The sequence below is a fragment of the Macrobrachium nipponense genome, chromosome 8 (genome assembly GCF_015104395.2).
Source record: "Macrobrachium nipponense isolate FS-2020 chromosome 8, ASM1510439v2, whole genome shotgun sequence".
Lineage (NCBI taxonomy): Eukaryota > Metazoa > Arthropoda > Malacostraca > Decapoda > Palaemonidae > Macrobrachium > Macrobrachium nipponense.
The window spans coordinates 70,486,752-70,499,944 of NC_087203.1; the positions used below are offsets into that span (position 1 = coordinate 70,486,752).

The 13,193-nt window shown below is 39.7% G+C and overlaps 1 protein-coding gene across 2 annotated transcripts in view; it reads right to left on the bottom strand.

Annotated features, from left to right (window-relative positions):
* LOC135222830 (eukaryotic translation initiation factor 4E type 2-like) overlaps positions 1-13,193 on the bottom strand; it is a 252,034-nt gene that overhangs the window by 12,391 nt on the left and 226,450 nt on the right. Inside the window, exon 7 of one of the 2 annotated variants that reach the window (XR_010316362.1) lies at positions 12,137-12,242. The exons of the other annotated variant lie outside the window; for it this stretch is intronic. The gene's annotated coding sequence lies outside the window, so the exon portion shown is untranslated. The remainder of the gene's footprint in view (positions 1-12,136; positions 12,243-13,193) is intronic. 2 annotated transcript variants of the gene reach the window in all.

Here is a 13,193-nt window from a genome sequence, read left to right on the forward strand (position 1 = left end):
GCAAAAACCACAGATTGGCCAATTTACCAAATGATGAGTCATTTTGATGGTAAAGCACCCCTGTTGACTTTCTGGGTGGCAACCCTGTTGTACAGGTGTTAATAAAATCTTTTGTACTGAAATATCCCAATTATGTAGATTCAGTGTCTGAAGTTTAAGATCGAGTCATCTCATGTGATACTGCCTTCAGAGTTTCAACCAAGTCAGCATTTTCCTTGGATGTTTGATAGCTAACAATCATTTCTGTTAAAACCAACATAAAGACAATGTTATTGATGTCTATACTGAAAATTAGACAATAGATAATGCTTTCTCTCTTTCATGACTAGATTTCATGTAGGTTGATCACAACACAGCAAGTTCATAAAAGTAAAATTCAAGTTTGTTTACTGTATAACCACAATTCCTGTTATACCAATATTATTTGCAAAATCATTCAAACAAAATCATATAGAAATAAAACTTGTTAAAACAATTTGCTTGAAAGTTTAATATCCTCACCCAATATACAACACAATTTAAATTTCCTCACCCAATACATAAAACACAAGATATCTACAAGGCAAAGTAGCAATATAACACAACAAGAATTTTAAGAACTAAATACCATACATATCTAAGTTTTTAAAAACAAAATTTATTTTTCAAACAAACCCCTTACTTATCATCCACATTCATGGCCTTCAAATTTCCCATGTTCCCTCTGTTCAGTAGACGAAAGGAGAGCATCAACAGTCCTGCACAAAAGCATATGTGTACACCTAAACTCAACAGGAGTTGGGGTCTGCCCCTCTTAAGTAAACAATGAAATTTGTTGTTAAGCAACAAAGAATGGCATGTAGCCAACACAATGAAGTACCCTAGACCAAATCACTTACTCCATAGTGTAGAGCTATTCCATATATGTAATGTAAGTATGTAAAAGCCTATCCTAAGTGAAATTTGTAATATTCATCCGATCTAAAATATTATAATTTAATTTTACACACATTTGTAAAATTAACTGCTTCAGTTAATTTGTACAATATGCTACTATACAGTTTAACCCAACAGAATCATAGTCAATTCCAGCTGTTCAACCTAATTACTGGTTAAGCTCACATGATGTGTAAAATACACAAAAATCATGCACACTTAAAAAAAAAAACTATAAAACCTAAATGCCACTATTTTAACATAAGTTTACAAGACACTTCACCCTATTTCCTGGTTCCCCTCCCCCCTATTTCTCTCATACATTGTTTTAACCCTCTTACGCTGAAGCGGTAAAAAAAAAATTGTCTCCCGTGTGCCGGAGGTGTTTCAGAGTGAGCGCGGAAGCGGAAAAAATATTTTTTTCAAAAAATCACAGCGCGCTTAGTTTTCAAGATTAAGAGTTCATTTTTGGCTCCTTTTTTTGTCATTGGCTGAAGTTTAGTATGCAACCATCAGAAATGATAAAAATTATCATTATCATATATAAATAATGCGATATATGATAGCGCAAAAACGAAATTTCATATATAATTGTATTCAAATCGTGCTGTGCGCAAAACGGTTAAAGGTAAAAAGTGACTTTTTTTTCATTGTAATGTACACTAAATTGCAATCATTTTGGTATATAACACATTGTAAAACGATAAAAGCAACACAGAGAAAATATTATCACAAAATAATGCATGAATTCGTAACGCACAGACGTAAAAAAATATTTTTTTCAAAAATTCACCATAAATCTAAATATTGTCCTAGAGACTTCCAATTTCTTTCAAAATGAAGACAAATGATTGAATATTACTATACTGTAAGAGTATTAGCTTAAAATTGCAGTTTTTGACCATATCTGACGAGTTAAAGTTGACCGAATGTCGAATTTTTTTATATATATATTTTTTATATGCAATTATTTCGGAAATAAGAAAAACTACAACCTTCAAATATTTTTCGTTTTATTCTACATGAAATTGCGCATATTTTCACATATAAAACTCTATGAAATGCCTAATGTGAAACGGAGCAAATATTCCGAGAATGGGATGTACGCATTTCGGAGATTTGTGGCGGAGAATCCACACGCGGAGGGAAGGAAAGATTTTTTTTAAATTCACCATAAATCTAAATATTTTGCTAGAGACTTCGAATTTGTTTCAAGATGAAGATAAATGACTGAATATTACTAGACTGTAAGAGTTTTAGCTTACAATTGCGTTTTTCGACCATTTCGGTAGAGTCAAAGTTGACCGAACGTGGTTTTTTTTCTATTTATCATGATTTACATGCAAATATTTCGAAAATGAGAAAAGCTACAACCTTCAATTATTTTTTGTTGTATTCTACATGAAATTGCGCACATTTTCATGCAACGGCTAATTTAAAATGGTGCAAACATTACCACAATCACAAGTATGATTTTTTCGGAAGAGTTACCGCGAGGACGTAAAGAAAATGTTATTTTTTTCATAAATTCACCATAAATCGAAATATTGTGCTAGAGACTTCCAATTTGTTGCAAAATGAAGGTAAATGCTTGAATATTACTAGAATATAAGCGTTTTTAGCTTACAATTGCGTTTTTTGACCATTTCGGTAGAGTCAAAGTTGACCGAAGGTTGAAACTTTGGCTATTATCATTATTTATATGAAAATATCTCAAAACTGATAAAAGCTACAACCATGGGTTGTTTTTAGTTGTATTGTGCATGAAATTGTGCACATTTCCATATATAAAACTTTATATAAAATGGTGCAAACATTACCACAATCGCATGTATGATTTTTTTCGGAAGAGTTACCGCGCGGACGTAAGGAAAAAGTTTTTTCATAAATTCACCATAAATCGAAATATTGTGCTAGAGACTTCCAATTAGTTGCAAAATTAAGGTAAATGATTGAATATTACTAAAATATAAGAGTTTTAGCTTACAATTACGTTTTTTGACCATTTCGGTAGAGTCAAAGTTGACCGAAGGTTGAAATTTTGGCTATTATCGTTATTTATATGAAAATATCTCAAAACTGATAAAAGCTACAATCATGAGTGTTTTATTGTTGTATTCTAAATAAAAATGCGCACATTTTCATATATAATACTTCATGTAACAGCTAATTTACAATGGTACAAAAATTATGTCAAAGTGACAAAATAATTTCCGAGATGTGTCACCAATACTTTTTAGTGCGGCAAGAAAGAAATTCGCGCTTGCGCGCCTGCGTAACGATTGTAAACAAAACAACACCTTGATCCGTGAACTCCCAGCATCCCCCAAGGCGCGTGATTCAAAAGCTTTAGGCTGGTAGGCCTATAAGTATTTTTCCGTGAATTTAAAAAAAAACTTTTGTAAGTCGACGTAAAATACGTCCAGTCTGCACACGGGAGACAAAAAATGTCGACGTAAAATACGTCCAGTCGGCGTAAGAGGGTTAACTGATATTTATTTAAAGATGGATAGTATTGTATTAAAATCAGTACTAATGGGAAATACAGGCAGTCCCTGATTATCAGCGGGGGTTCAGTTCTTAGCAGGGCGCTGATAAGTGAAAACCACCATTAACCAAAACTCTGCGGTTTACGGCGCCAAGTTTCGGTTAATGGTGCCCTTGTTAGGTATGTTATGGGGCCATAACTCTATTATCGGCACCTTATGGCGCCAATAACCGAAACTCAGCCTGTTATGGCACCATAAATCACCAATTCTATGGGACTAGAGAAGCACCATAAAAACGGATCACCATTAACCGAGTCCACCAATAACTGGGGACTGCTTGTATGACATTTTTGTAATAAAATAAGATTTTATGTATACTTATCAAGTTGTTACATATCTATAATTTTTCTAAACCGTCAGCAGCTAGAATTTTGAAATTCGCGGCAGCGCTACATATATTAGCTATGTGATACCCCCGCCCTCTACCAGGGGAGATGGGAACCAACTCAGCACGGAAAAGAAAGTTGTTTATGCCGTTATCCAAGAGAGGGGAGGAGAGAGGGCTTTGATCATTTAACTAATAGGTAAGTATACATAAAATCTTATTTTGTTATAAAAATATCATTTTTATGTATGCAACTTACCAAGTAAGTTGCATAGCTGAGTCCCACATTGTAGGAGGTGGGATTCAATGAGATATACATACTTTACAAATAAAAGAATGCACATTATGCTAGCAACAAGAAAAATGGTTGTTGGTTCCTTACTTGTTAAGAGAGATGGACAGATGATTTCTGCCTCTGGATTACTCTCATCTTAACTAGTAGAGGCATGGTGTATAGCCAAGGGTTGTCTTCTACAAAGAAGGATCCATGCATCTAAGGAATGGTCCGTGGCTAGCAAGGTCCACACAAGGATGCCCCTGCCCAGGGCACAGTACCAATACCAAAACAACAAAACCAGAGTAATTGAATCACTGCTAAAATGACAAAATTTCCGCCGCTAAGACGACAAATTTTCTAAGACAATTTGTATTTTTCATTGCTACAAACCTTCAATCTTACCAATAGGATAATTATCTAGCGCCTAGCTGGATCCGGTTAAATCGCAGATGAAAAGCAAGGAATCTTGTGAATCTGGCAACTCATGTGTATATCGGGTGAAAACTGGTCAAGGACCATGCACCCATGCTACTGCGTTCAGTCTTTTTCTTAACCACCTGGGTGAGAGTCATGGTTGCCCTCTCTCGGCCTTTTACCCAGTTCTCTGCCTGTTTTTGCTTATGATTCTGTGTGTGTGTGTGTGCTTGTATTATGGCTTCTTTTGCTTCTTCTTGGCCTTGCCAACATATGTGCCCGGGAACTCAAGGTTTCCCGTGTTCTTGTTTCCTGGCTTCTTCAGCGATAGACCCACACTCCACATGCAGTAGGGGTCGTTCTAATGTTTGTACCATAACGAATCCCTGCCCGGAATGTTGTGTGTGGCCTAGAGAGCAGTGGAAGTTATTTTATAATAAGAGGGAGCATCATAGAGTTTCTACCTCCCCTTCGAGGGAGGGATTTTCATCTCCTCTCCCCGATGTTTTGTCTTCTGCCGCAGTCACACCCCATACTAGTGTAGTGCCTTTGTCTCCTTCCTTTTCTTCCATCGATTCGTTATCGGACGTATCGGGAGGCCCTCAGGCTGATTTATGTAATGTTGCCCTCTTTTCCTCGGGAGTTAACTTACTTCCTGAGAGGGAGGAGGCTTTTTCATCAGTTTCTTTTGTTTCAGAGTCTAAGGCGTCCAAAATGGTGGCGCTCTGGGGGTCACTTGGACAACGGGGTTCACCCTCCTCGGAGGGTTTGCTGACGTGCTTCATGGAAGCTCTCCCCGCTCCTCCTGGCCTCGTCTACGTTGGTAGCCAGGGTCAGCCATATTGTATTGCTCCGCCAGTGATGCTTGCTGCTTCTTCAAGTCAGAGAGAAGCTGTGGCATCAGCGCCGCTGGTGATGTCACGGGGTCAGCCATTTTGTATCACTCTGCCAGTGGTGTCTGCATCCTCCTCAGGTCGAGGGGAAGCCGTGATCTCAGCACCACTAGTGACATCACTTCCATTGATGACTACACTCGCAGTTTCCTCTGCTGCATTGCCTCGCTCATCTGTGTCGTCATCGTTTGCTACAGTGACATCATTGTTGCCATCCAATACTCCAATACGCCCTATCTCCCTTCCATGTCGTTGGTGCCCTCTCTTACTGATCCATCTGAGGCTTTATGTCAGGTGGTTCTTAAGAGATTGGACTCTGTTTTGGAAGATAGGTTTGGTGCTGTGTCCGCTGGGAGGACTGGGAGCAAGCGTGTTGCGTCACCCCCTCCTCCTGCCAAGAGATTGTGTAAGGAGTCAGTGCTGTCTTCCTCTCCTTCCCCTCCATCTCCGCCGCGTTGGCGTATCAAGCATTGAAAGGTTAAGGACTTTGACTTTTCTTTGTCTACAAGTGAGGAGCAGCACACCCATGTTCCTGCGAGTGTTAGTGTTCCTGAGTGTGTTAGTGTTTCATCCCTTGTGCAATCTGCAGTGGCTGCTTCGTCCTCAGCATTGAGTCGCGAGTGTGTTGCAACCTTGCACATTCATGTGCATGTTGCCGATTCTTCCACTTCTTCGGCACCTGGGCATATTTGTTGCCATAAAGATCTCAAGGCACCTGTGAAGAGATCAAAGGTTGTGAATGCAGAAATAGTGCAGCAGGAGTGTTTGTCTCTCACTCCCCTTGATGCTACCCTGGGTTTTACACCGAGGAATACTCGTTCTTTGTCAAGTGTTTGAGACACTTCTCCTTTGCACATACATGCACACGTACATGGCCACATACGCGAGTCATCTATTGAAAAGGTGCGTAGTGATGTTCCTAGTGTTGTGGTTGATTAGTCGCAGGAATTGGCGCTTGGCTCCAGCCCAGACAGGTCGGCTGGTGTATCGGGCTGTTTGGCTGCTGGCTCTTCTGTTGGTTTAAACGAGGAAGGCACGTTGGATAAGCCTTCATCTTCTCGTCGTCGGTCTCCGTTGCCGAAGCAGGAAGAGGGAGACAAGTTTTTGTCTTCCCTTACCGAAGTTGTCAATCTCTTCATGGGTTCAACAATTTGGAAAGTAGGACTCAGGCTCAGTCATCTTTCACTCCTTCCTGCTTGGAAGCCTTGCTGGGGGCTATGCAAGATCCCAAAGCGTTGTCTCAACTTCCATTATCGGGGCATGTCCAGTCGGTCTTGCAGAAGGTGAACGCTTCTGTGTCAGATTGGGACGGATCTCTTCGCTAGAGGGGTTCTTCAAAGTTGCTTCCCCCTACTTAATATCTAGTCATCTTAACCCGGACGTCATTCGTCTGAAGCCAGGGTTGACTTTGGAGCAGGTGAGGTTGGTGGCGCCGTCCTTGCCTTCACAGGATGCCTCGGCGATGGAATCTAGGGCAGCCTCTATGTTACAGACTGTTTCTTGGTTGGACTTCTGGTCGACGGTCACTGCCAAGTAAGTGTCTGACAGGTACCCAGAGGGGTTGGCGAGTGCTTCTTCTCTTGCCAGTTTGTTGCAGTCTAGGGGCAAGGCGTTTTCATATCTTGCACACCTCAGTGTCAATTTGTGGGCTAATCTTCTCCTGATCAGATGAGATGCGGTTTTGTCCAGGATAACAAGATTGGTTGACCCTAAGTCCTTGTTGGCATTGAGGAACAGAAACCTTTTAGAAATCTCAGTTTCTGTTTCCTCGAGCTGAGCTGGAGACGTGATAGACCGACACCGAGCTGACAGGACAGGTTAGTGCACCGAGCTGTGTCAAAGTCCGAGTCTCATTCTTGGAGACATTCGGCCTCTCCTCCTCCCCCTACCCAGCAGTAGTCTCGGAGATCATCGCCTGGTAGGCTGTCTAGGAGTTCGGTTTCGGCAGGGCCTTCCCGTTTGTCCCGGTCCAGGTCAGAGGACCAATGTCCCTTTCTCTCCCACTCTTTCAGGTCAAGAAGGGGCTCCAGGGGCGGAAATAAGGGGGGGTCGTCGATAGGTTAGGTGCCTCTCCCTCTCCTTTGGCACAAGTGGGGGTGCCTGGTGGGCCAAGTGGCAGAGTTATGGGGCGGAGAAGTGAGTAGTAGATGTCCTTCAGGTGGGGTATCAACTGCCATTCGACTTCTCTCCCCCCACTCTCGGACAAGCTCTCTGCTCAGGCGGGTGTATCACCCAGATTCTACGAAGTTCTTGGCTCTCAGGGAGGAAGTGCAGATGCTGGACAAAGATGCAATAGAGGAAGTGGTGTGTCCATCTCTGGGGTTTTACAGATACATCTTGGTGCCCAAGGCATCAACTGGTTGGAGACCTGTGATCGACTTATCCACCTTGAATCATTTCATCAGGAAGACTAAGTTCAAGATGGAGACCCCGCGATTGGTGTTGGCAGCTGTGAGGGAAAGCGACTATCTCAAATCCACAATCCACACCCACCGAAAAAGAAACTGATGGGTACTCCTAGTGCAAACAAAATACCCCCACTCTCTCTTTAAAAAAGTCAACAACCTTGTTCAAGGTGAAGAGAATAATTTAGGAAGGAGCTACTTCCTATAAACCTTTAACCAACACCATGGCAGCAACCAAAAACGGACCCAGGGTACTGCAATTATCATAAATCATTTCAATCTCTCGCAAGTAATGACTCATGAATACTGACTTGATAAGATCCAACAGGTCTTTATTGTAAGACAGGTCTATATCTCTATGTCTAAAGACTGAACCCAGCTAAGACTTATATCCTTTGAAGGTCACAGTCAACAGGTTCCTGGAAGTCCTCAGGTATAATACGAATTCAGCGATTTCTGCCATAGAGTTTTAGAAGAAGATATTTTATTTTCTTAACACCATGATCTAAAGATTGACCACTTAGCCTGGTATACATCATTAGATGACTTTCTCTTGCATTGAGCAATAGCTCTTGCAGCCTGGTTTGAAAAAATCCTTCACTCATACAAGGCGGACAGTCTGTAAGTGGTCAGGGCCAGAGTGGACAGACCTTGATGGAACCTTATGAAGTGAGGCTGTCTGAGTAGACTGTTCCTCTGTGGCAGTAATTTTGGGAAATCTACCAGAAGATCTAGTAGATCCAGAAACCATTCTTGAGCTGGCCAGAATGAGGCAATTAGAGTCATTGAAATGTTCTGGTGATACCTGAACTTGTTGATGACTTCCCTTACCATCTTGAATGGTGGAAGGAATATAAGACCTTATCCAACCAATCCACAAGCATTATGTCTGTCGCCCATGCTTGAGGATCTGGGACTGGAGAGCAATACAGAGAACAATGGCTCTTTGCCGTGGCAAACAGATGTAGAATCGGTTTTTCCCAAAACTTCCACAAATCGAGGCAGACTAATGGGTTCAACATCCACTCTGTGGGAAGGACATACTAATTTTTGAGGCTCAATTTGTCCGCTAGGACATTGAATTTCCTTGAACGAATCTTGTAAAGATCCTTGTCTGATTCTGGTTTGTCCAAAGAAGTAGGGCCCTTGCTGCCTTGCAGAGAGAACGAGTGCGTTTCTCCCTGCTTCCTGATGTACGACAGAGCTGTCAAGTTGTCCGAGTGTACAATTACTACTTTGTTGTGAACCAAATCCGCATACTCCAACAGTCCCCAATGGAGTGCCGCAACTCCTTCAAACTGATATGCCATTCCTTCTGATGTCCATTCTACATTTCCGAGACTTCCCTCTCTCCTATGAGAGCTCCCCAACCCAGGCTGGACATGTGTAGTAGAATACTAGGACAGGGCTCAAGAGGGAAGAGTGACTTCCCTTCTAAAAGTCTGTGCTCTGTTACGGTCTGGGACCTTTCAACAGGACCGCCTGAGAGGGAGACTGGTCATGGACAGACCCAACTGACATCCCTTGGGCTACCAGTATGATTCCTCCCAGGGGCTAGGGAGTTTGACAGTGGACTTTTGCCTATGAGAATCAGCAGGACGAACAGCCACCTCCTCCACAACACTAACACTGGCACTCAGTTTATCACCTACCTCCTTCATTAGCGTCTTGACTGACGCTCTTAAAGTCTTCATCGTCTGTAACATAATAGAGAATTTTAGGTCTACTCATGCTTCAAGGCAGGCGACAGCATCGGGTTTGGGTGCTAGAGAGTCAGGATTAGGATTAGGCTGATTAGGAGAGGGGAAAGATTGAACAGAAGAGGAAGGAGAGACAGTACCAACAGTCATATTCTGACTGTCTAAGTGTTCATTAGCTCTAGAAGCACCCTCCCTTTTTTTGTCTCTTTCTAACTTACTCAAATGGCTAGTTAAGGTCTTCCATGTTTTGTCCTCCCAATCAACAAAATTCACACAAGTCAAAGTTGGTGTGCAAGTTTGACCCCTAAGCTAAATACAAACTGAATGCGGGTCATAACATGCTTAATGAGCCTAGTATTGCAACCTTTGCTGCAATACCTAGTACTATGAAAGCCAGTATTGGACATGCCTAATACTTGCTAACTCAAACAAAAGCAAAAATCTAACTATTTTGCCAAACTCCTTACAATAGCTAATCATTTTTGCCAAAAAGGCTAACAAATTCAAAAGAGTACTTCACCAAACATCCACAGATATTCAATATAAAGCAAGTAATTCTAAAATTCCTGCTGCTACTGAACTAGCTGTTGACAGCATGAGCCAGCAGAAACAACTGTCTTTTCTGTACTGAGTTGGTTCCTATCGCCCCCCCCAGTAGAGGCCGGGGGTATCACTTAGCCAATACATGTAGCGCTGCCACAAATTTCAAAATTCTAGCTGCTGAAGGTTTAGAAACATAGATACGTAACTACTGGGTAAGTTGCATACATAAAAACATAAATTTTTCAGTTTGTGTATATGCAAATGCATATGTATATACAAATATGCACAATTACAAATGTTTACTTGGTGCACTCTCTTCCTGTCTCTATGTCTCTCACCAGCCAATAATAATTTATAATTTTTATAAAGAATTTGGCATCTGCTTGCCTTTTACTCTGTCAAGATTTTATTTTTGTATACAGAGAGAGAGAGAGAGAGAGAGAGAGAGAGAGAGAGAGAGAGAGAGAGAAGAGAGAGAGAGAGAGAGAGAGAGAGAGAGAGAGAGAGAGAGAGGTACTTACAATAAGAGTGAAGTGTTTTGTAGCTTCATGGTGGAAAAAACACAAAGATGTTTAAGGTCCTTTTTTTACTGTATGATTTTTTGGGATTTTTCATATCTTATAAGCATAACCAGTAAGTAAACAATGCCTGAGAGAGAGAGTGAGTTGGGGGGGGGGTCACCAAAAATACTTATCAGACAAAATCTTACCTTATGATGACAAAAAATAAACAACAATGGATTAAACAGTATATAATCAATATACTAAACATATAATGCATAAGTAAATATTGTGTAAGAAGCAAAGAGAGGCCCCAGAACGTTCCTGGGGATAAGTGAGAAACAAGCAAAATTATGTCATCTGTAGATGTTAAGGCAAATTCATGACTTCCATAGTTGCTAAAAGAAAATTTCAAATGTCTGCATGTGCAAGTCCATTTGTGTACTCCAATAAAGAACTAAGGAATTACCATTTGCAGACAAACAAATAACCAGTTTAAGTTTTGCAATAATTTGTATCAGTTCTCTACAAGATATTTAAATATAAATATGGTAAAATTAGTCACAATTTTTGTCTTCTGCTTAATTTTCCATGGGGCAAATGCATTTAAACATAAATTCCTTCGAGTTCTAGCCAACAAATATATATACAAACAGGATTTGCTATGCTAATCTCTCTGGATAAGTAAATGGTTAAGGCCATCCTTCTTACATCCTAACAGTGCACATATTTAAATCCTGGTCAGGATAGGAAGACTTACCATATATAATTCCATCGGAGTATCAGCTATTTCCCACATGATAGAGATTTCAATATCTATGGGCTGTTTGTCTTAATATTTAAGTATATAGAAATGTGTGCAAAACTTACAAGTTACATTGAGACTGCTCTAACACATCATGTTACTAAAAAGTGTATGCGTCCTTCAACTCACACAAACTATCTTCACCACCATCTCATACCATTTCTTGTTACCTGCCATCAAGAAAGTTCGTGAAAACCTCATGGTCATGAGCAAATGTCTAACTCAAAAGTTACCACTACTTTTCATACTGCCTGTATAAAACTGAAAAATTTTGTGTATGGCAGTGCGAGTGAAAATATGGCAAATAACAGCTGGAAACCTAAGAATCCATGGTGTGTGTGTGTGTGTGTGTGTGTGTGTGTGTGTGTGTGTGTGTGTGTGTGTGTGTGACTTAATCTTGCTCTTCTTTTGCCATGTGAAAGATGGAATTTCCTGGGTTATTTGAAAGACATGTGGGCTAATAAGAAGCACTGGGTTTGCTGGAACAAGGGAAAAGTGGATTAGAGCATTAGGTATAATTCAGGCAAGAACTCCTATCAATAATAAAGCAAATGGCTGGCTTTAGCCAAACTACAGTTCATGTCAACTCAGCTTTCCAACTAACCTATTTAAAAATTTACAAGGCAAATTCTGGGTTTAATAAGGTACATTTCCCTCCAAATTGCAATTACAATAAGTAAAATATATTAGGCATTCATTGTACGTATGTTAAATTACACCTTTAGTACATAAAATCTGCAATTAATGTTAGATGCATAAAGACTAAAAAAAACTAAGAACAGAATAAATATTTACACACAACGTGCATACCTAAAAATGATAACTATGCTTTTGTTGTTCTCTCTACTCCCTCCCCACCAAAGAGGGTTAACTATGACAATCCTCCTCCTGGTCCCTCCGGAAACTGAAACTTTTACTGTTAAAATAGAAAAGAGCACTACTATTAAAACATGGATACTTCTGAATACATTCTAACTACATTCTACAATTAAAATAAATTATACCATACGTCTATATTAGGATTAGAAAGTGCATGTAAGATAATGATGGGGTTCATGACAAAAAACCTATGAGAATAGGGAATCACCTGAAGATCCTAATACCAAAATAACCAAACAACCAAAGATGTTAAAATTTCACCCAACAAAATCTGAAAATTCTCCATTGCTAGCATATTTGAAAGCTAGGAAGTCTAGTGGTTCTTCTATTAATAGTGTATAGTATCTTTAACACATAATAACAATGTCTCATCTCCAAGTTTTCCACTGCAACATATGAAACTTTTCAAATGGTGAGAAACCATTTGACTAAAATTAAAATGTAGTTCTTAGACAAGATTCACAGTACTTAAAAAGAATGTTGTAATGATAAAATTAACTGAAATTGGAACATAGTTACCAGACAAGATTACAGTAATTAAAAAGAATGCAAACTAAAGATATCTAGATAACATATGCCTAAAGGAACACATCAACAGACAAGTTTTCCTAAACACCACAGAAATTTATCTACATCCAGGAAAGTTAAAAGTAAACAGTAAATTTAAAGAGAATGACTCTACCAAGAGTGATACTAAAATAAACTCCCATTAAAGTCTAACTTATTAAAATGAGTAAAAAAAAATACAATGGCATTTCTTCCTAATTATTGTACCCTAGTAAAATTACATTTCAATAACACATTGTTGTCTCAGTACATACTGCACTTGCTAGGCACCCCACAAATTCCAAATATAAAAGAAAAAAATTGACTTTCATAATAAAATAAGATTTTATGTATACTTACCAAGCAGTTACATACTATAGTTTCTATATGTCGGCAGCTAGAATTTTTGAAATTCACGGTAGTGCTACAATATTTGTTTTGG